Below are 23,893 nucleotides of genomic sequence, written 5' to 3'. Positions count from 1 at the left end.
TTTAAGGTTTAAAAATTTTGATTTTATATACTGTGAGAGATGCGCCAATGTACTCTGTGGAGATCGATTGTGCAGCCAGATGGACATTATGACCCTCCTGCGGATCAGTAATTAGACGTCAAACTATTTATATAACCAATAAAATATTTTTTTTTATTTTAGGAGGCAAAAGAACATTGCGAAATTGCTGGCCATCAATATTGAATGTGAATTCTGTTTTAAATCTTCTTAATCGGCATAGGGTGGAAATATCGAACGTAAAAATATACGCATTTGAAAGCTCGTTCAGCTAGCTTTCAGCATTACCTATTTTAAAAATGGCGTCGCTTTGCGTGGTATCATCGTTGAAGTCAATTTAACTTCTTCTACATGATAAAATACACCAACTGCGCCTGTATTTAATGCATAAGAACTACAAGACGCGCCATTCTGTAAATATGCAATGCAAAAAGCCAACTCAACGAGCTTTCAAATGCGTGTTTTTGATGTTCGATGTTTCGAACCACACTCCTGTTTAACAAATTCAAAAATAGAGCTCAGCTTAGATGTTGACGACCATCAATTTCGCAATATAAGCTTGCCTAATAAAATAAAAAATAAAAAGTTATTATTTCAGTTAAGTTAATTAGTCATCTAATTATTAGCATATATGGGGTACATATTGTCCGCCTGGCTGTACAATCCAGGTCTTCAAACCGAATCGACGTATTCTCAGTTTTTAAAATAGAAATCCGTAACTGCTAAAAAAAACCTTTACTGGGGTCCTAAAAAGAAACAAATCGCAAGCAACGATGTCGTGAGACGTGTGAAGTGGCAGAGATGTCTGAAAAACATTACTGCGGGTATGCGTCTGCACCTTCCCCTTGATGTATACGCGGAATTTTGTCCGTCCATTGCGAGCGCTTGAAAACGCTCGATAAAAATAATACCTACAAAATTTTACACCCCTCTGAGTACATAACCTACGCTCCTTGGGTGTGCTACCGGAATCGTGTGCGACGCTTTCAAACTCCTGACAATTTTAGTAAGCATGACACTTATTGTAACCAACTGATGATATACAAAGACTATCTACAAAGAAACTAGGAAGCAACATCAAACAAGTCAGACATAACAAAACACATTATAACAACACGCACGCGCGCGCTAAAATAGAGCTGAACGTAAAAGTTTAAAAAACAAGGACATAGAATGAGAGAGACAACAAGAGCGCTCGTGTGGTCTGTCTTATTCTATGTCCTTGTTTTTTGCGCTTTTACGTTCAGCATGGAAAATCAACTCGCCCAAACGCGGCCATTATTGAATTACTAAAAGCGAAACAAGGTTGAGATTGCGATCAAAAGAGGGAACCATTTCGGAGTTCATTCAGTTTGGTCACAGACATTTGTTTCCTATGCAGTCATCTGCTATAAAGGGGATTTTCATGAGGCAATCATAACGCACCTGCGCATGTTTCAAGAGTACATTTCCGATTGCATAAATTAGAAACGTGGATAAGGGACGGCTTTTTGAGGTAAAACCAGCCGCAGGAATTAGAAATTGACCTAAGAGGCACCAATGAAGGACGCATGACACAGCAACGGCGATAAGAATAGGGAAAATAACTCATTTCTTCTTCAAGTTACGGAAGTAGGCTCAAAAAAGTGACAAGCTCAAAGACGAGTGTACTCATGTCCAACATTTTTAAAGAAAAATTTGAAATATTTAAAAACTCTTACCTACCGGGGTCAAAATATTAAACATAATTGCTCATGTAGCAAAGTGTAGCAAAATCTTTCTTTGATAGTGTTTCCATCGCTGGCGTCGAGCAGTTAAGACTGCAATAGAAGCCAAATGGGGAAGGCTTTTGACGACAGCAGAATTGTTAATAGCAAAAATGCAAGCCTGCGAAAGAGAGATCTGCGGATGTATTGATTGTTATAGTGAAATCTTACAATGCATGAAAAAAGTGCGCTCATAAACTTTTTCCCGTTCAAAAATGCTTTTGTCCAGAATTGTTGGGTACGTGTTTTTAAAATACTCGAAACAAGCGGCCCGGAAGCAAACACTGCTATATTTGGTTTTCTTGGCATGGAAATTTTTCAGCGGTCTCAATTCTCGTACGAACTGCGAGCAGGCAATTACAGTGGCCGAGATTTTTAATGCAGGTACTTGCTAGCAAATGGTGGTCTAAAGCTTGAAACGGACACCAAACACCCAAACGCCAGCAGCTTATGCAAGACAGTAAACACCTACAACAGTATTTTCCTCGCCTCGAACGTCCCAATGCGAACGCCCACTGCTATCACGATCTCTTTTTCGCCGAAACATGGTGCGCAATGCACACTTTGTGGGCGACTGCGCCCATGCCTGCAGCTCTGCTGGTCCACTCCGCGAGAAAATACTCATTTGGAGGCAGCAGCTTACAGGTCGTTGCGAGGCCTTATCGCGACAATTAAGGCGCGGCTGGCCACGGGTGTTCACGGAGGTCCCATAAGCCACAGCGCTGATCGGCCTGAAAAATTTCGCTGCGCACACAAACCTCCACCGCATGTTCCCATCAGTGCGCCCCAACCTTCTTCCCTCACCGCATATTTTTCTCTTCTGGGAAACTTGGTTGCGCCTTTTGGATTCTGGCCCCGTTCATGGATGTGGAAGCGCCGTTAACGATCATATCAATGCAGATTACTTAGCGAAAAAGGGGCAAGATTGAAGTGCAGTTTAGGAACCGTGTAACAAATACTGGCGCGGCACACAGTTATATTTGAGGAATGAGCTTAAATGAAAGGAGCAGAATAGCAAGGAACGTCTCTTAGGCCTAAATATAACACGTGTTTCTTTTGTGCTGTTATTTAAACCTATAGCAATCAAGGGCTACACCTTCGCGTCAAGAAACTTATTCTACTTTATATTATCCGCTCGGCACGGGAAAGAATAAAGAACAACAGCCTCACACATTTTAAAACAGCATGTTGATGCAGCTCATCGTAACGCGCAAACATATCCACCCCTGCACTCGACCTTTTCTTGTCTACTTTGTCTGTTACTTCTGTTTACTTAGCTTAAAATAGCTAGAGAGATAACGAAGAAGTTACGATGGCCATTTTCTATTCCTGCAATTTAAATTACGCGCACTGCAACAGGCAGCAAGAGCTAACACTACTGTAAACTATACGGAAGTAAATAAATTAAAAATAATTCGTTAAGAAACTAAAATTATTAAGTACCGAATGCTAACGACATTCGGCGATCAGGGATGTTTCTTCTTTGCACATGCGCCTTTTTCAGAGATGTGTTACTTCGACGAGGATGACACGAGCTACGATAGCATGCTTGGCCACATTTGGCAATGCCCCACAGTAGGATAAATGGCTGCACAGCAAGGCATTTCTCGCAAATTCTGACGACTCATCCCAAGCCAAAGGGATGAAATGCACACCTCGGCACCGAATTGATGATTTCGGGCACACTTTATCGCTGTACACCGATGACGAAGGTAGACTGCGGTTACAGAACGTTGACCCTTAGAGAACAATATTCACTCAACTCGACAGGGTCACCAGGCGTTCCACTGCAGAGCCAGAGGCGAATTCACAGCGGGCGCCGACCTGCGCGAAGTGTAAAAAGAGACGCCCGTTCGTGATAATGAAACGACGCTCAAAACACATCACGCATGAAGTGCGCACATGACGTCTTTCAGCAGCAACGCACAGCAGCCGATTGCGAGGCCAGCAACGTCCTCTCGCGTCACTTTTCAAAACGTTGTGAAACAACATTCGCCGCCACAAGGCTCCAGACGCCAGGGGTGCTGCGAGATCGTGAAAGTGGTGTACAGCTGCAGGATGCGGCGCTTACTTCGAGTCGGTGGCGTAACCCGCGGGCTGGATATTGACGCGTACTGACATCCTTCAGTACTCCGAGAAAAGATTGAATGAGTCCCCGAATGTATGCGAGGGAGCGGATCAGCGCCTTTTAGTGTGCAGGAGTCGCGGTAAACGACCTCGCAAAGCGCCTAAGCTCCAGCCGACGCATGCTGCCAGCGATGGAGCAGAAAATCGAGTTTTTCCAGTTAGGGAGACTGGTTTTCTGTGTCGGCAACGTTCGATGCAAGAGTAAAATGACAAAATAACAGGACGCGTCGATGGAAAGCAGAATTTGGCGGCCTTTGCTTTCGAAGTGGGCCCGACCTGGGAGCCTTCTGGAAAAAAAACGAGGTTGATGCAAAGGGCTCGTGAAGCTTACGACGAATACATTCTTCTCGCACTGCTGGCACATATTTGGCTCAGCCCTTAGTGCTACGCCGATGGCGAAACCGCACGTTTGTTGCCTTCTTGCAGGGGTATACGTGATGGGCAGTAGGCGCTGTACTTATACTAGTCAGCAGCCGGAAGGCATGCAGCCCTGAGAATAATTTTCCATTGTGCTTTAGGCCTTCTAGCTTCGCGTGAGTATACACTGCTTATTGTGCCAACATTCAATGGGGATAGCATTTTGCAATAGTCTTTCTTGTGTGATATCGTTCAGCGAACAGGGCAGCGTCATTAAACCTCGCCTGGGTGCTTGTGATCATTTGTGTAGTGTTAGCAATTTAGAAGAAATTTAGGAGTCATTCTAGATGTATTTGAAGCCATTTCCTGCAAAAAAAAGTTCATTTTTCTGAAAAAAAAGAATGCAGGATTTTTAGAAGAAAGTAACGCTGACATACCGACGGAGCACATAAACAGCTTGTTAGGACATGCATATGAAACTAGCCTTGAAGCCAGGAGCGCATAAGTGCATATAACTATTATCAGTTTTGTGGTGGTGCTAATATGGAAAGGAAACTGACTGATTAATCATTTTAGACGTAAGACTAAATTTCTAATTTGCCTAAAACGCTCTACAAATTCAGCTACTGAGGCAGATGTGTCGCCTTCTAATTTTGATGGTTGTTCTGCGGCCTGAGAATTTCCATTATCACTACAGCCATTCATAGCGGCAGACATTGTACATCCTCTTGTCCGCAGGTGTCACGTGAAATGAGGCGAATGTGGAAAGCAGCAGCTGTGTGATAGCCTTCTTATGATATCCACGGCAAGGAAATTTGGCGCAACATGCGGAGCTGCGGCTTGGCTACAGTGACGTCAGGCTATCCTCTTTTTTTTATTTGCTGCAATATTATCTGTGACACTGATTATTAATTATTTACGGTCCTTCTGTAACTAGTAATAACTTAATCAATTAATATTAGTCACATTCCGATTCGCTTTCTTTGGCTTCAATCGCTATTCACTTCGTTCCTGTGTATATCCTAACGACGTCCTCTTTGGGCTCCATTCTTGTCGGCTCGAGGCACAAGGCCCTTGCATTTTTTCACACCCGTAGACAGCAGCATGGAAACTGCCACCATGTTTTAAAGAAGGCGGCGTTCGCGTTAGCATTACTGCGCGCTTTTAGCAAAGCCGATTGTTTGCGCAAGAGCTTTTGCGCCCGGAAAGCCACAAAAATGCATTCAGGAAACAAACAACACAGGATTTCGCTTCAACAAAGACAACACCACGGAACGTTGAATTTTAGGCCCTTTGTTTCATTGTCGATGTATAGGTACTCTTGAAGCTCTGTTACAAGGCTGAGCGAGCATCTTCGTAATCCTGGAGCAGATATATTTCTTTGAGGATTGAGCCCAACTTTTCGGTTGATTTAGCAAAATCTGAACAGATTCTCTGGCTTTCTTCCGCTCCCTGAAAACGAAACAGGCCTCCAGCTTTCCGCTGATGTTTCTAGAAATAACCGGAGCTCATCTAAAAGTGTTGTTTTTTTTTTTGCAAAAAAATGCGCCTGGAAACCTGAAGTGAACGTACGGAAACGTATTCAGGCACTCTTTTGAACAACCGAACAAACAAATGTAAGTAATGTTGCATGCAAAGTTTTAAATCTTTTTTTACTTGCAGTTAACAACAATTTAATACCACAATACCGCAACGAGAACCTGCAACAAGTAAAAATTGTAATGATTTAAATATGTATTTCAATAGGATTTTTAAATAAACAGGGCGAAACATGCTCTGGCACCCCAAGCAGCTATGGTCTGTGCGCAAAAGATAATTTTACTTTCCGTATTTTGTATACAAATAGCGGGAAGAAAGCGCAGGTTCTCAGCCCTGTGCGCTTCGTCTCAGGATGCAAGGTCAGAGTGGGTGAAGGTGCATTATCTCTTTTCTTTACATATAATTGTATTAGGAACAAACGTTCGCACTCGTGCTGGCTGAAATAAAGGCAGCACTCTGGAGTTTTGAGTCCACTATGGTGTTTAATATATGAATGGGGCATGTAAGCCACGTGCATATGTAACTGTATTGCAGAGAAAGTCGGGCGCGCAGACAAGCTAGAAATCAACCTCGGGAAAAACAGGAAGGACTGTTGTTTATGCTTCACCGTCGCTTTCATATTGAGCTCTGTTCTACAGTTTTCTTTCAAGAACTACTTCAGATATAGCGTCTCCACTCCCGCGGCGAGAAGGCATTTCATGCTTGTGACTTTTCTCATCAAAACGAAAAAAAAATGCGCTCCGCCTTTTTCTGATCTTGGGCAGCATTTCTTTTCGAAACCGTCAAAATAATCATTTTCATGGTGTTATTCCCTAACTCCGCATGCACTCAACCTATTGTGCGCATTAGTAAGAGAGCTTTTTTGGGAAACCAGACCTTCCATTTTGTTTACGTCTTTGCTATTGTGTTCCTGGCTAAAGCCGGTTAGACAGGAAAGCTCGTATTGTGCTCTAAATGAAGCTATGAGCCTAAACGAATATTAGCCACCATTCAGTAATAAAATTGAATAAGAGAAGTCTGGTGAACGAAGTCTCTGACCTAGCGAGCACATGGGCGCGCCATCTGCCGGATGATCTGCCGGCGCAGCCCTCGTGCGTAGAATTCCTGCGCGCAATATGTTCTGGACTTTTTTTCGGGCAGTGGAACGGCTGGAGGAATTTAGCTCGATCCAGACCATGGAATACCTCTCCTGTTGTGGCGGAACCTAAGTCCTTCGGCGCTCTTCCCAACGTGTCTTTCACATTTCCCTCCCGTCGCTTTTCTCCACTATTGAAGCGGCACACAGCGACATCGCCGACATTCACTTTTCTCTTTTGCGACTGTGATGTGCATTAGTCTTTGAATGGCTTTAAAGTGACCCGCATCTCCTTACACGCTTTTATCTTCTCTGATCTTAGATCTGCACTGTTCCTCCCATCTTGCTCTCCGTGATTGGTGCACTGCCTGCCCGGAAAGGCAGTGTAGCGCTTCGGGAGCGCCGTGGTTACACTAAAAGCTCTCGATGCCGTAAGTGTTTTCTGCACTGATGTCGTTGGCTTGATAGGAAAGTATCGCACAGTGTAAACCTTTTGGTCTCGGTCTATAGCTTCCAGGCGTACAGTCTTTCTCAGCAACCGCTGTATAAAAAAAAAATTGGCGGTGGTTTAGCTCTGGTTAAACCTGGAGTGACGCGATAGCTACAGCTGGCTGAGTAGAACTTGGTCACGTCACCATCCACGTGACGAACTACGCGAGCAGCCACGGCGCCGCGCCGCCGGCAGCTGCTCCGCACCACGTGACCAACCGCGTGACAGCGTGGCGGCGCAGCCACAGGGTGCGCAGCCGCAGGTTGGCGCGCCGCCACGCTGAACGCTCGTAATGCTACCGTAATGTAGCTAGCGCGACAAAATACACGCATAGTGTGTAGTACTTTCGTGGTATGGAAAGCGTCTTCTTTATTATAAAAACGATTTCAGGCACCCAGCATGTTGCGTCAACTCAAATATCTACGGATTCTAATAGCGTCACAGGGCATTCGAAATAAAGCCCCTCCGTTTCGTGCGCGAGTCCAAAGCTGTTGGGGACACTTGCAGAGCATTGAATTAGTTGAGAACAGATTTGTCCGTGGTGAGAAGAATCGCTTCTTGTCTTTCCCTTTCACCGTGGCAGCGAATAAGATTCACGCTTTGTCGCCGGATCTGTGCAGGGGTGTCGAATCTTCGATGCAAAGTTAGCGATCGGAAAAGAAAGGACGGCATGAGACAACGTTTAGCAATGCCTGTTTGGGCCCAAACTTTCTCTGACGTCTTGAGTATCCTAAAACTTGAGCAACCAAGATTCTCTTGATTCAGCCAGCCAGCAAGAACTGTCCACACCCATGAAGGTGCCCTCGGTTGTTCGAAAACCACAGCCTTTGGGTGAGTACTGCGCAGTACTGGACCGAAGATGTGCGGGTACCAGACGTCCGCTGTCCTGCAGGCGCGACAGGCACGTGCACCACTTTGCGATTCCAAGCACATCATGTTGGGTGCTTTGGCGCCTACAAGAGCAACCTCCGGAGATTTACAGTTGACTGCAGATAAAGCGCCGTGGCGACCGCTGCGTGGCCGAGAGAGAAAAATGAGAACGATCGAGGGTGCCACCCTGAGAACCAGAGAGCCCCCCGTTTGGAAGACTGCGACGCCATGTTGCATTGCTTTATTTTTTTATTTTTCGTCCTGTACCAAACCCCTCTGAACGACGGCGATCGCAGTTTTGAGCAACTTCTTGAATACAAAGTGGGGCCCAGGTACAGAGCTTGAAGTTTAAGGTGTCGCCGGGCAGCCCGAAGTGGTCGTTCACTCTCACAACAAGTTTTATTTGCTTACGCCAAACTCACTCAAGCCGTTCACGCTTCTGAAACTCTATGCATATGTCTGCTATCTCTTTCCTTCTCAGGGCGCCAGAGGTGAGTCCAGAAAACTGAAATCCTTCTGATGCGCGCATACGGAGTCAGCGCTCTCCTGCGCTACCATCTTTTTCTGCGCCGGCTTCCTTCCGGTTTTGCTGCTGCCAGTTTGTTGGAGAGGGGAACCAGAATTCTGTTACCATTTTATCGCATTTTTCTGCGCTTACTTCTGCGGGCCCTTGCGAAAGACCTTGCATTGCTATGATGAGACAATTACCGGAAAGTTTTAAAGCACTCTAACCACTGCTGCACTGCTGCACTGCTGCATATTAACCAGCACGGTAACTGCTGCGAGAACGCAGGAATACTTGGCTAGCTCCTGGCAGGAATATTAAGGGCAACTGTGCTGCGCTACGTACTCATAAAGTGCTATAACAAAGGTTGCGAAAAAACTTAAAACATGCAAGCAGTGCCCAAGAATTCGATAATTTCAATACAATTCTATTATTTCTCCATTCTTTCTTCCTAAGGCACTGCCAACCAACTTTATCATCGATATGAGCAAGCACAGCAGATAACAACAGTGAAATACTATCCAATGTTGTTCAGAAGGTTGTTTCAGGGTTTCTGTGACTGGCACTTATATTCCGAGTCTTGACGTGAAGCGCGAAAAGCGTTTAAAGCTCCTAGGGGATTACATGCTTGGAACTTCGGCTGTCTGTCCTGCTCTCTTAGAGCACCCAATTTTTTGATGCACACTGCGCTCCGAAGCAAACCTTTCTGGAGTAATGCGCCAGGTAGATTCACAGCCTGAGATCATGGCAGTGACACACATACTTCACATTCAATTAAACATTTTAAGAATGTAAAAACACTCATGAGGTCAATCAGCATCCAGAGCTTGGGGAGAAACATTGAACGATCAACAAGCAACAGGCGCTGTCTACATTATGTTTTATTGCAGATTGATTCTCCGCTTGTTCGCTAGTAATTGATATCGTGTTTCTTTCCTTTTGAAAGTTCAAGTTTAACGAAGAGAGCTTGGACTTACTCCGGCTGGATGACGCACTATACTTAGCCTGTAACTGAGCGACCTTTGCATATGCAGCTGTTCATCACTGTATCTCACTGTCTTCGAGCATATTTTCCGCTTCCGACGGACGCCAGCGTTCCAGCATTGACTTTTGCTGGTAGTATGTTCGTCATTCATTGATATAAAAGACTCCACGTGCTACGTTCCCCGCGGAGCCAAAAGGTCAGATGTAATGACCGTTCAACTGAAACTTAAGATTAAAGAAGACTTCGAATTTTTCATGACATACGAATTTTCTTTCGAGAACAAAAATGCTTTATTTTTTCGTAAAAGCTTTCACTGGAAAAATGCGTCTCTCTCAGTTTCCAGAATTCCAGCATTTTCCCAGAGAGATATGGTGCCATGAAAACACTTTCCTTGCTTGTTCCAGTTCGTTCATGCCTTCCTTTGGGCATGCCATACAAGGATCTATAAAGAGAACACAGGACTTGTTAATGAGTAATCACATAGGAAACAGGTGATATTACATCTGAATGTTACGTGACATAAGTCTTCAAGGTGAGTGTTGGCAGGAAAACTCATTTGAGCGGCAGGTGGCTAATGACATAAGGAAACCTTGTCTTTCATTACAAAACAGCCTGTGCTGAAGTTACATTGTTGAATGACATGAAGAAGTGACTTCGCGGAGACTGTCGAATGTTCCACAAGGAATGCATCAGCATGCCACTAGAAATTCGAGGCAATTTTTTGTAAGAACGGTCTCAATGTTATGCAATGCACAAGATATGCTACTTAGGCGCTCTCTTAGTTCTTCCTATGCAAAATAGGAGACAGCTTAAGAGGCAAGATACCGGTGATTGGGCGTTCAGGATAGCGGGCATCAGAATCCCGTTCCAAAGTAAGGTAATGATGTAACCGGTGTAGGTTGCTTTCATACAAGTTTTTGCTGGTGGTAATGTCGGAGAGCGCGCTATCAGCTAGCAGCTCAAGCGCTTCCGCATCTGAGCAATACTCTTGCTTGCCATGCATGGTCACGATATTGCCTTTATTAACTGGAAACACACATGTGCAGCTCTGTTGTCCTAATTTCCAACGTATTCGGTCTGGCACCTGAGTGCTTAGCCTGATGAAGTCTAAAGTAAAGTCTGTTCTGAAATACTAATTTCACTTTTAGCTCTTTAAACTGGTATACGCTATCCGCATGAAGGCAGTTGTACAAAAGGAGGTCCAAGGGTAACACCGTCTGCGGTACCTCACAAACTGAACGCAGCACAAAGCAAGCTTCAATAAAAAAAATCAAGGAAGAAAGAATAATTTGTTACAATTCTGCGAAAATTGTACGAAAAGGCATATATTTATACCAAGGAAACAACATACAAATAGGCGTGCCTATTCTCTAAAGCCTCGAGCCGTGCTCTTCCTACACTGGCCTTCAAGACGCAAACGCGCCGTTGGTCTGCAATGAAAATGGCTCTCCAGAGGTCCCTCGAATGCGACATCCGGGAGGGTAATAAGCAGCGTGCGGCTGGAAAGCAGCCTCTGCACTCCGTAAACTCGGCTAATGAGGCCATAAAATTAGTCAGCTTCGCAGGCCTCTAGCATCCTTACTGTCCTCCCACTTCGGCGCATAGTGGACACCCTCTAAATTAGCTATTTCCCTTCCGGTAATTCTTGAACCACGGCGGAAGTCCGCCTCATTCAAGTGACACATCCTGCACGTTGTGCGTCCCGCGGCTCCAAAAGCTTTACCAGGCCGCCCACGTTCTGTGTGTTGCCAGCAGAAAAGGTTACGTTGAAATTCCCATAAGAGATGCACGATTGGTTGGACTGATTCTGATCGCCCGCGTGAGGGTTTGTGTGCATGCTGCGAAATTAAAAAATCAACTTCCGGAAACTGTGCTTTCGACTTAACCAATTATACGACGAAAATACACATCTATCGGACCTTAGGTCATTTGTCAAGGCCGTCAAGTCATGTAGCCACACGAAAAGGCACCTGTATGTACAAGAGCAACACGCATAACGGCACCAAGCAGTCTTGCACTTGTGTTATGTTGTTGACCCAGAGGAATGTCGCCTGAAAATGCTGCTGTTATATTTCGACGCTCCTTGAGTTTCTGAGCAATGTGTGTTCTTTTGTCCACTTCACCATACCTGCGCTTCCAAGAAAGGCTCCGTTGAAATGAAAGAGTGAGTGAGTGAGTGAGTGAGTGAGTGAGTGAGTGAGTGAGTGAGTGAGTGAGTGAGTGAGTGAGTGAGTGAGTGAGTGAGTGAGTGAGTGAGTGAGTGAGTGAGTGAGTGAGTGAGTGAGTGAGTGAGTGAGTGAGTGAGTGAGTGAGTGAGTGAGTGAGTGAGTGAGTGAGTGAGTGAGTGAGTGAGTGAGTGAGTGAGTGAGTGAGTGAGTGAGTGAGTGAGTGAGTGAGTGAGTGAGTGAGTGAGTGAGTGAGTGAGTGAGTGAGTGAGTGAGTGAGTGAGTGAGTGAGTGAGTGAGTGAGTGAGTGAGTGAGTGAGTGAGTGAGTGAGTGAGTGAGTGAGTGAGTGAGTGAGTGAGTGAGTGAGCGAGCGAGCCTAGGACATCACAGCAAAAAATATTAAAGGCGAATAATATTAATGCTGCTCATGTGTGCTCGTCTGCGTTTTTTCTTCCTCTCCTATGTCCTGTCTGTCTTGTGTAAAGTTTTGCTAGCGATTATTGTTCGCGTTACCTAACTTCACGATTCAATCCCATTTATTCATCGTCGATACCACTCACGCTGCTGCGCTTCCCCCAAAATCCCCGTCGAGATAACAATGGAAGGCTGTTGTCTTTCAGTGTTCTTTAGTCCGCGTAAGCAAGGGGCTGAAAACAACTTATACAGGCTTCGGGATTGACACAAGGATACCCTTGAAATAACTTTCGCTATGAGCAAGAAATTCATAGCTTACGATTGGTCTCAATTTTGTATCTTACATGAATGAAACCTTTAAACCGCTGCAGATATTCAAAATTTTCAACTTGAAAAACTAGACTCTGTCAAAATACAAAACGGCACTCGAGTAATCGGACGCTGCCCAGCTTTAGACTTAAAGTGTATTTCGCATTACACCGGTGGTGGTGGCTCAGTGATTATGATATGCGGTTGCTGACCGAAATTCCGACCGGTCAAATTCTGTCTGCGGGATTCGCATTTCGATTGAGAATTACGAACAAGTGTGCCCGTCTACTAGATGTGTGATGTCAGTGAACTACCCCAGCAGAACCAACCAGTCTGTTATTTTTTCTGCATGGGTTCTCTCCCGTACCCCTTACTACATCATCTCTCGTAGCTTACATTCGAATTTGAGTGACAGGCCTCACGTACCATATCATACCATACCACGCCACACCACACCTTACCACAACACACTACATCACATCACACCAAACCACACTACTCAATACCACACCAAACCACACTACACTATACCACACCACACCAAGCCACCCCACACCACACCGCACCACATCATGGCATAACCTGGCATGCCATGCCATGCCATGTCATACCATACCATACCATACCGTACCGTACCGTACCATACATACCATACATACAATACCGTACCCTACCCTACGATACGATACCATAGCATACAATACTATACAATACCATTCATGACCATAACACAACATGCCATAACATGCCATCCCATGTAGCTCAATACTGCGTCATATTATACCGTTTCTTGCGCTACGGGTTTTGCGTGCAGGCTGGTCGATGGCACCGTCCGCATCCATGCTGAAATCGACCACAATGCGCACACGATGGGACCAAAAACTGTCGATGTGGCGCCGTTAATCACTGGGCCACCTGGCCAAGTGCCTTCGCAACCTCCATTGCTGCGCATCGGTCGGCAGCCTAAGCTGCACCGCACTTAGCAGCTTCACGTGCTCGTCTGTGCCAATTTATTTGCACAACGGCCGCCAGTTTATCTTCGTGAGTAACCACTGTGTCCTAAAATTAACGATGACGCAAGGCGTTTTCGCTTTTAATGCGACAACGTTGAAGGCCCCGTTACCCGGAAAATCAGGCGTCGGCGTTGTGAGCGGAAAAAAAGGATGGCGTATGTTGGCCCAGGTGGCCACCCGTCGAAGAGGCAACCTAAGTGGGCCGCCTATGTCACGTGACCTTGTGGCATCATCAGAACGTGTCCACTGGACTATCAGCACACTGACCACCATGGCAGGAGGCAATTAACTTAAAGGTTGCTCGGGAAGCGCAACTTGGGTCGCACACGTCCCGCCGGTGGCAACGCCTGCCATCGCGGAGCAGTGGCGCATCTCTTCATAACTGCACCATTGCGCAAGGAGTGGCTTGAGGACTTCAAGGAAACTATGCATGTAAAGTTGAGAATGACCAAATCCGCATATATTCGAAATTATTGCTTAACGCTATGGTTGTGATTGTCACGATAACGTCATATTCTTAAGGCGAAACTTAAGTGTCCCCTTCGATTTTTCTCCTTTCCCTACATAGTTTTAAGCTGGCGTTGTCGAAAGTGGGATTGGGTCTTCTACAAAGTTGCTGTGACGTAACTAAGTCACATGTTACCTCCGTGAGTTTGTGACTTATGCTCCGCCTTGGAATATCTCAAGAAAGCGAGTGAAGCTAAAGCAACATCCTGGAATTATTCATACTCTCTGTGACCTCCTCTTACCTCCTTCTTAACCCTTCATGTTTTGCATAAATAAATTGATAAAGAGATGCGGTCACATTAGCAAAACAGGAAAAATTATAATAATAAAACTGGAATGAGCATGGGTATAAAAATGTAAGTAATGCATTAAAGACGTTACTAAAGAGCAGCTTTGAGTTCGGACTTCGTTTTTGGAGCCTGTATTCTTGTTTCTTCAGTATTGTAGTGATGTAACGCGCAGCAATCAAGAGGCAGATTCTCGCACTTAACTTGGCACCGGGCACTGGTAGGTTGCTAACAATGTGCCACTGCGACCGTTTTTCTCGAAACCTCCAATTCTTTACAACTTCTTTACAAGTTTTCAAGTTCTTACAAGCACAAAATAACCTTACTTCCTCTTTCTTTGTTTTCGAACTCTACGAAAGCGACAAATGTTTCAAAAGAATATACCGTACACGAGAACAGCTTACGCAAAGTCAGTGCAATCTGCAGCACAAAAAGCTCTATCGTAGGTTCGTTAGACGCATGCTGTTTTTGCTCCCGCTGTTGTTGGTTGAGTATTTATGCAGTCCGTACAGGCCCACAGCAACCGCTGCGGCAACTGTGAAGGCGACATTTGCATTGCATGGATTCAAGTGTTGCCACACTGTTGTGATATAGGACGGCGCCTGCGCCTTTAGCACTGGTACGTGTGAAAACAGCCGTGTTACGTAATAAGGAAGGTTCATCTAGGATTCCGTACTATGGATAGCGTGTGGGCATAAATTTCGTATTCTTACAAATTCGCCTAATGTTAGCAGCTTCCGTTCTAGTGACACGATCCCCACTTCATGAAGCATGGTTTCTGTGCAATGGAGCTAATCTGTGTGCGGCAGGCACCTTATTTTTACTGGCAGCTAGTCAACTTCAAAATAACTGAAAGGTGACTTCCTGAACTCCAAATGAGACGCCAGCGTGAGTCAGTGTTCATAATGTTCAAATAGTTCTTCAGTCCAAAGATAAAGCAGAAAGCGAGGAGACAGCTTTCCGGTCAAATCACTATCTCCGTGGCCAGGAGGAAGGCAGTGAAGACCGAGTTGCTGCCTGTAGGTGCAGTGACGTGGGATGAAAGTTGTGGGCGAAGAAAATGGGTGAAGCAGTTGGCAGACCGGACCCCAGGCGCTCTCAGAAGACTAGCGGTTATCAATCACGCCTGTGGCGCTGAGCTGTAACGTCCCTCACTGGCGCCTAGAGTTAGAGTCTGTTTCTTTAACAGCACGCGCACTGCGGCGCTTGAGGGAGTCCACCAAGTCCGGCTCCCAGCAGTCTAATACGCGGGGGAAGCCAACCGTAGCAGAAAACTACAGAGCGCAGTTCTCGATTGCACCGGGGAACCGCCGCAAAAGAGGAGGAGGGCACCGTCCTTTTTCGTTTTTGCCCCGATAGAAGTTAGTACTAGGGCGTAGTTTGTGTTGTGAAGCCACATTTGCATAATTTGATTGCGCTCGTGTCACGTGGTGGTGCATGGGCTCTCACCGACTCATTCACCAGCTGGTGAAAAGTAGGGTGCTCGAGTTTGCGCGCGGTTGCTGTTCATTATCCTTCACTCCGACGACAGCGACTCGAGCACCACTCACTCAGCTCATTTTCTTCGTACTTTTTTTTTTGCGACCGCTACCGCAGATTAGAGTTTACATTCTCTATTTGCAGAGTGTGTCTGGCAGCCTCACGCATCCAACTGTCCAAATCTTAAGAGCCATGCCATTCCAAATAACTGATGCCTCTGTATGCTTGGACACATCATCGGGTGCGTGCTTCTCTGAGTTTTACTGCGATTATTTTAAAAGAATATATCAAACACGTGATTTGAGGCATAATCTCTCAAACCAACCAATTTTCTTTTGTTCTGGAAATAGGGTTGCGTAGTTTCCCAATGTTCCTAAATGTGCTTCGACGCGTTTGCATAATGTGGACGACACTTGACCTGCGTTAGATTAAATGTACTGGATGTAAATTTTCTACAGATTATGTAGTACAAACAAGAGATTTCTTATTACTCTTATAGTAGTGGATTTTTAAGGTGCAAGGAGGCAAGAAAGCTAGCACGAACTTCCGCTTCGAGCGAACTTCCCCTAATTGATGCTTACCTAAAAGGCACACTTTTTCAGTCACCTAACCTCAATTAACAGGTGTTGTGGCGTGCAGGCTGTAGTAATCATAATTCGGGTGCAACCATTTTGTTTAGAAGCGTGACTCTAGTTGAAAGTACGTTTAAAGAAAGCAAAACCGTGTTAGTCTCTCCTCGCAGTATCAAATGAGAAACGAATATGAAGAGTGCATTCTGTAAATCAGGCATTGATATGACGGTAATTTACACATAAAGCTCCATAGAGGGGCATAAAGCCTCTCGGTCTGTGGCAGTGGTGCCTCCATTTTCGGTGTGCAGCTTGAGAAAGGATGTTCCGCGACCGGTGACTGCCGATGCTCTGGGTGTCCCTCTTGCACTTCTGCATAGCTGTTTCAACACGGCCATTTTATAAGTTTCGTCGACGCCACTATCTTCCGACAGCGCTTTGATAAGGAAGCTAGTCCTCTGCTTGAATTGCAAGTAAGAAAGTTTGAGGCACTGAAAAGCTTTTAAGCTGCTGCTTGTAAAACGCACAGCCGGGCCGTCGTCTCTACCGTAATCTGCCACATAAATGGCGTTAGGCGTGAAACAGGTTTTCTTGTACACCTCACGGAATGGTGCTTGTAAGTAAGCGAGCGCTTTATTCAGTTTGGGGTCAAATTCAATTTTTCTCGGATACATTTATTTCGAAACACAGGAAATGACTTGCAATCATGTTGGAGTACGTAGCTCCTTTTTTTCAGTGCGAAAGCCCTTAACGCCGCTTTTCCCTAGTTTCAGCGCTGTGTGTCTGTGTGACGCCTCTAAATAGGAAATGTAAATGGCTCACTGAGGCAGTGGACACCTCAATCGCACTGTTAGTAGGCAGTGGCGTCTACCTTCAAATTGAGACAGTCGTGCGCCTTTCATTTTCTCAAAACCAGCGGAATGTTTGACGCATTTTACGCCTCGGCGTAACCGATCCGTTTTTTTTCTTTTGCCGAAAACTTTACGATATTCTTTTCTTTAGGCTTTTTGTCAGCAAAAGGTCCGATGTCGATAAAAAGGACAAAATACTATTCGGTAGAAATGTCATAGTGCTTGAGCGTCACAATATTGTTAGACTCTCTGCCTTTGGTATACTTTTGGGTGTATAAAAACTAAAATAAGCTCAAAAAACAATTAGCTGTGGTTCAACCCGGTTGAACCAAGTAAGACGAGCGAAACCTCTGATAACCATGCTTAGACATGGTTTAGCTTTAATTAAACTTTATTGCATATTAATGGTATGGCCTAGACGGAGAGAATACATCGTTGCTCATCCATGGCTGTGAGTCTAGGTAAGCACACGCAACACGCTTTTATATAGCGAACGGCACGTCACGCGATTTCGGGCAGTTGCCAGAGTGCCGTCGGCTTCACATACGCAGCTGTTGCGAGGCGCAGCGAGTCACGTGATTCGATAGTTGCGAGGCGAGCGAGCCCCGTCGGCTCAACGCGCGCACCCATGGCGAGGCATGGCGAGTCACGTCGCATGACGTCAGAGCCAAGCCTCCGCTCCTCCCGGTTTTTTAGGTCAAATTTCGTAGCCACATGACCTTCAGCTTTGTACGGTAAGAGGAGAGCTTTCGCTCTAATGCTGTCTCATTCAGAGCTGTGTGCAAATCCGGTCGTCCGTACCCCGACGCTGACTGCTTATCTCAGTTATCCTCCTGACTCCAACACGAACGACGTGGAACCTTCTATTTTCGCCACATCCCTGAAGAACTACACCGCGGTACTTCGTTACGCCGACTCATTGAAGGAATCGCATGTGCTAATCGCTATGTCTCCTTATCCCTGTTCGTTCTTCATGACTGAATTCTGTACCGCCGAAGTCTCCAACCTTAGGGGCCTGAGCAGCAGCTTTCGGCGTTTCAGCGCCGGCGCTCGGCTATCTTTCGAAGAACGTGCAGCACGTGCGGTACCGGAATAGCGACGGTCCATACGAACTCGTTTTTCAAAGAGTAATATTTTTATTAATTTGATTTTTAAGCCAAATTCTTCAGATTTATATCTAAATCAAATTTTCCAGACCTTTCTCCGAATTAAAAGCACAAAATTCCAATTTCGATCTCCCAGGCGGCAGCCTACCAGGCATGATGTTACCACGGCAACATCGACGCTGAAATTCTGCGCATTATAAGCGTACATTGGCATGCATTAAAGAGACAGCTGAATTTGCAACTTTCTTTGGGGTATACAACGTTTTATGTCCTCACTGGCGCAATATGTCACAGACTAAAACTATCAAATTTCATATATGTCACTAAGAATTTTGTCTTCTGGGCCCGGGGTGGGGCGGCACTCGCTGCCCTCTGCAAAGGTTAACTTCACAGCAAGCTCTTTTATTTGTGACACTATCCTGTCACCATTGCTTGCTGTATACGCTACACGCACATAAAGCGCACACACCATCAATCACCTATCGCGACTCCGCAATACGATAAAAAAAAGGGCGGGGGGGACACAGCGCCAACTTTTTGAAACGCCACACACCACCGGCGGCCAATCAGAGTTTCGACACCGCTTACAGCGACAGGGCTAACGTCTCACGTATAACGTCCGCCTAGTAACTGTCCGGACCAGCCTGCCCCACTTGTCGATAAATTTATTCCGAAACACCGACGCTGCCTCCGGTGACAGCCGCGTTTGCGTGGAGAATAAATATAAGGCCTGCCGCTGTCACACAACAAGATGAAAACACAAAAGAAAGCGACATTTTTTTTATTTCTTCATAAACTTGAGCGGAGATGTTTTTCGCCTGCGCTCGCCATTTTGAGAAATCGTGAATACTGTGGAGCGCAGGCCGAGGAGCAAAGATTGACGCAATGCCGTTGTGGAGAACAGTCGGCGCAGGCGGATTTACATGCTCGATAACGAGGTCTGGCAGGAAAATGGACTTTGACCCACGTGCGCACGAAACACAATTCTGGATACGAAGACTGCACGTCCTGAATCAAGGTTGTGCCTGCTGTAAAAGGACGTATGGCGAAGGGTAAGGCGAAAAGACGAAATTCTTTTTGCGAGGCGCCTATTTCACATTTCTCCCAAACTCTATACCCAGAAATCGAAGATATTGAGCACAGAACCCTTCAACCCCTGAGCTACAAAGGTGGGCGTATAGAGAGATGGAGGGTGAGAAATTCATGGGCAGCAAATCTGAAACTGCGAAAAGAATTTTTCCTGCGTTCAGAGACGTAGGGAGCGTTAGTTTATGTTCCCGAGATTCTTTTTTCTTGTATATTAACTTTTTTCATTCATCCCAAATAACAACCGAAAATTCATGGAGCTTCCTTCCAATTCGCCATTTCTCTCCTTCCTTATTTTATATTCAGGGTACCCCCTTCCACGAAACATATCAGTACTAATGCCAACAATAAGCCACGCGCAGGCTTTTTTTCTTTCATATAAGTTCGAAAAACACCCCTAGAAGTGAGCCGTACAGATCAGCGCCAGGATTCGAGAGTTGTAGGGAGTCTTTTTATTGCAGAAGCGTCGGCAGCTTCAAGCCAATCTTATTTGCTGCGGTCATGTAACTTTCATTGGAGTCCTTGTTATGTGCTTGACTGTGTGGTCGTTAGTGCACTGGTACATTTCTACTTTTTATTTTACTGTTAGGAATGCAAGGAGCTGATAAAGAAGAAAAACAAGAAATATATTTGCAATAAACATGTAGGAAGACTTTTGGTGCATCTAAGATTAAAGCTATTATGCAATATTAGCCAAGCTTTCCAAACCGGAAAGCTAGTTGTGCAGGTAAGAATGCTTTCTTCCTCTTATCTGTTCCTGTTAATGTTTTGTTGTGCAGGCAGGCAAAATCTGATTGCTACTTTGTACGTTTTGTTTATTAAGGCACTGCTCGCAAAACGGCTTCTTCTATGGCATTCGCAAATCACAAGGAGCACCATGCGTCTGTTTAGACCGCCTGCACATTTCTGCAAAATGCACTTCTTGAACTTTTCTCCGGAAATAGCAGTACGGACAAAACTAGGCTGCAACTCAGAACATATGGCTATAGCCACTGCTGGGGCTGCTTAGTCCTAGCGGGACCAAGAGCAGACAGACTTAGACGTAGGAATAACGGCTAAGCAGCCACATTAACATCCAGCACACATCATAACTGCAGCAGCGTCCTTTCGTTATCTACTCCTTTTTTCGTCTCTTTTTTGTGTCTTTTCCTTCCTCTTTCCTCTTCTTTCCTTTTTTGACAACTTGGATAGGCTTAGATATGCTTAGAGTGGTGCCAGAAACTGCAACGGATGCAGTCGCCCGACTGCTCAGGGTGGGCTACACACGACGGCTCTCGCAGTAGAAAGGAATAGAGGCCAGAGTGACTTTCCGACGAACATTTCTTCCTCTGGGTTCGCCTCTCTCTCTTCCTCTTAACACAAAGCACTCGCCCTCGATGAAGGCATGCCGAATTTTGCCCACATTTCCCCCAGCAAAGAGCGCCTTGGCACTGCATGACTGTAGCGACAGCCACCTCGATACCCTCAAATGTGTATTTTATAAATGGGCACCCGCTGCGGTGGCTCAGTGGTTAGGGCGCTCGGCTACTGATCCGGAGTTCCCGGGTTCGAACCCGACCGCGGCGGCTGTGTTTTTATGGAGTCAAAACGCTAAGGCGCCCGTGTGCTGTGCGATACCAGCGCACGTTAAAGATCCCCAGGTGGTCGAAATTATTCCGCAGCCCTCCACTATGGCACCTCTTTCTTCCTTTTTTCTTTCACTCCCTCCTTTATCCCTTCCCTTACGGCGCAGTTCAGGTGTCCAACGATATATGAGACAAATACTGCCCGATTTCGTTTGTTCCAATTATTATTATTAGTATAAACGGGCACTATAAAGCCCTTTTGATGAAGAACACGCAAGACGATCGTTCACTGTAAGGTCATTTCTTGTGCCAACTGCACGTTATCGCTGTGTTTTACACGTGCTCTTTTACAGCGTGAGCGGCTACAGCTAAGGTTCCGGGTCCACTGGGTGGTCACAAGCACACAGGAAAACTACTACGTGGTCACGTGATCATTTTACTATACATTATCATGTGTGATCACTTGCCCACCGCATAGACATAGCCTGTGCCTCGCGCCTAACGCGAACTTCGTCGTCTTCTGATGAGAAGGAAGTTGACGCGAGGCGACGGATGAAAGAGAGACAACTTAATCTGAACGCAATATTAAGCGTCGAGGGTGTCCTCGATCAGGGTCACCAGAGCCAACTGCTCTGTTAGCTGGTTCTAGGCTAGCCAAACACCTCAAGACGGAGGATAAAGATGTGGAAAATAAGATGACTCAGTGGCAACAGAAAAGGAAAGATAAGAATGTTCTAATTTAGCATTGGGTTCGGGCGAGGGATGTCTGGCCGGTGTTGCATGCATGCTGGGCTCCTGCGTAGCACCAGCCGCAGCAGTTACGATGAAACCGGCAGATGTTTTGAGGCATGGAGAGAGCGGTGGAATGCGCAACCGGATAGTGGTACAGTGGAAGGCGAAGGGTGTAGTCAGAGGGGAGGAATGTGTCACCGTGGAAGGTTACGGAGAAGGGTTACAGCTGAAGGAAGAGGTTGTGGCGAGAGCAGGGTAATGTTTAACAGGGGGGTGGATGCCGCGGGAGCCACTTAGAATTTGTTTGCCATGGAAAAATGAGAAACAGGGTTACTCTGGAAGGGCAGTTTGGCGAGAGCGCTGGTGGAATGCGAGACAGGAAGCTGGTGACCACGGAAACACCCTCCGCGAAGAGCATGGCAAAACCGGATGAATGTCAAACCGCGGATGGTGACTGCCGTGGGAGGAGGAGTAAGTGTGAAGCAGCCTGTACATGCCGCTGTCAAAAACTTTACCTCGATGTATCGCGAAAAAAAAATTCCCAACAATGTCGCTGAATCTCGCGTCACAGAGGTAGGTGGCACTGCCCTGTGAGTATTTTTTTTTGTTTCTCTAATTGTTTTACGGCAGCGACATTTTAATGGAATAAAAGAGAACTGACCCCAGACACTATACGTACCTTTCTTAGGATGCAGTGATTCCTTGACCCTTACCCTCTGTCTACCACCAGCTTACTTTTTTTCTTTATATTAGTTTATTTATGCACGAAATATTTTCTAATGCACAAAATGCAGTCAGGAGTCATCGATCAATCACCGTCAAGTTGGTATGACGGCAACCTAGAGGCGATGGAGAATAAAATCGATTGATGCTAGAGGGTACTGCAGCCGCGTCGAAGTAGTCTGTTATACTGAGAGTGCTGGGGAGCGAAGTATTTTATGAAGAGTCTCAAAAGGCAAGTTTAAAAGTTGCTCTTACGCAAGGAACTTAACATTAAAGGTGGATTCACACGGGAAATACTTTTTTTAGGCCACAGTTCATCAGCATTGCTTGGCAATGTGTGCGCAATATGCTCCACAATGCACCTTAACTGAACGAACTTCATTCAACAGTAAAATGCATCGATTGAATAAGCGGCGTTATGGATACGTGGAAAGCAAGAAAAATATCGAAGCGGCTGGACGACAGCGTATCGAGCGGCAAGGACATCCACACAAATGTGGAGTAAAAAAATGGAGCAAACCGGTACTCCTCCATTCAGGGTAAACAAAAAAAAAGTTTTTATTTTACTGTCAAGAAAGAACACCCCCCCCCCCCCCCCCCCCCCAGCCAGCCTCAGCCCAGAATATTGAGTGTCCAAGTCGGCTCGGTGTTATGCAGGAGCTCCTTTTGCTATCCTAGAAAAGCGCATGACTTAGCTAGATGTGCTACAACATGAATAAATAAAAGAAATTAAAGAAGCAAAGAGAAAGACGAAGAAATTAAACACGGCATCTGGAACGTCGCAAAGATCTTTGCTTGTGAGAAATGCAAGACTGACCAACGTTTTGTCACAATTGCTTGACATCAAGGCCAACTAGAAACTACATAGACTAATTACCAATTTTTTATTTCTGTCCTGTCTTCTTTTTTTATTTTTCCTATTGGTTGGTTTTTTCTTAACAGCTCCAATTTGCCATCTTCCTTTCCTTTTTTCATTCCTTCTTTCGCTTTCCTTTTTTATTACCCCTTCCCTGCCATCTTACTTTTTCGCTCGAAGCCCTGCCGCCGATCGTAAACCATGTTTCAAACGGCGTCTGGAGGCTTACGTGCCTGGAACAAACCGGTGAATAGCCTAGAGTAGGCGGCGACTGCAAGAAAGGGCTTCTTCGAGGAAGGTGGACACGGATGTGCATCTGACAGCGAAACCATGACACGTCAACATGCGCTGAAGTTGTGTCCTTGGAAAGAAGGAAGATATCGACAACAATTCAGAGAATCTGCGACGCCTCGCTTCTCTCTAGAGATCTGTGTTCCTTGTTGAACCGAATAGAAGGCCTGCAGTGCTTAGTATCAGGCGTCAATGCTTAACTAGTCTTTTCGTTTCGTTCAGTTTCTA

The sequence above is a fragment of the Amblyomma americanum genome, chromosome 3 (genome assembly GCF_052857255.1).
Source record: "Amblyomma americanum isolate KBUSLIRL-KWMA chromosome 3, ASM5285725v1, whole genome shotgun sequence".
In the NCBI taxonomy this organism is placed as follows: Eukaryota; Metazoa; Arthropoda; class Arachnida; order Ixodida; family Ixodidae; genus Amblyomma; species Amblyomma americanum.
Note: the sequence above shows the minus strand (reverse complement) of the source record.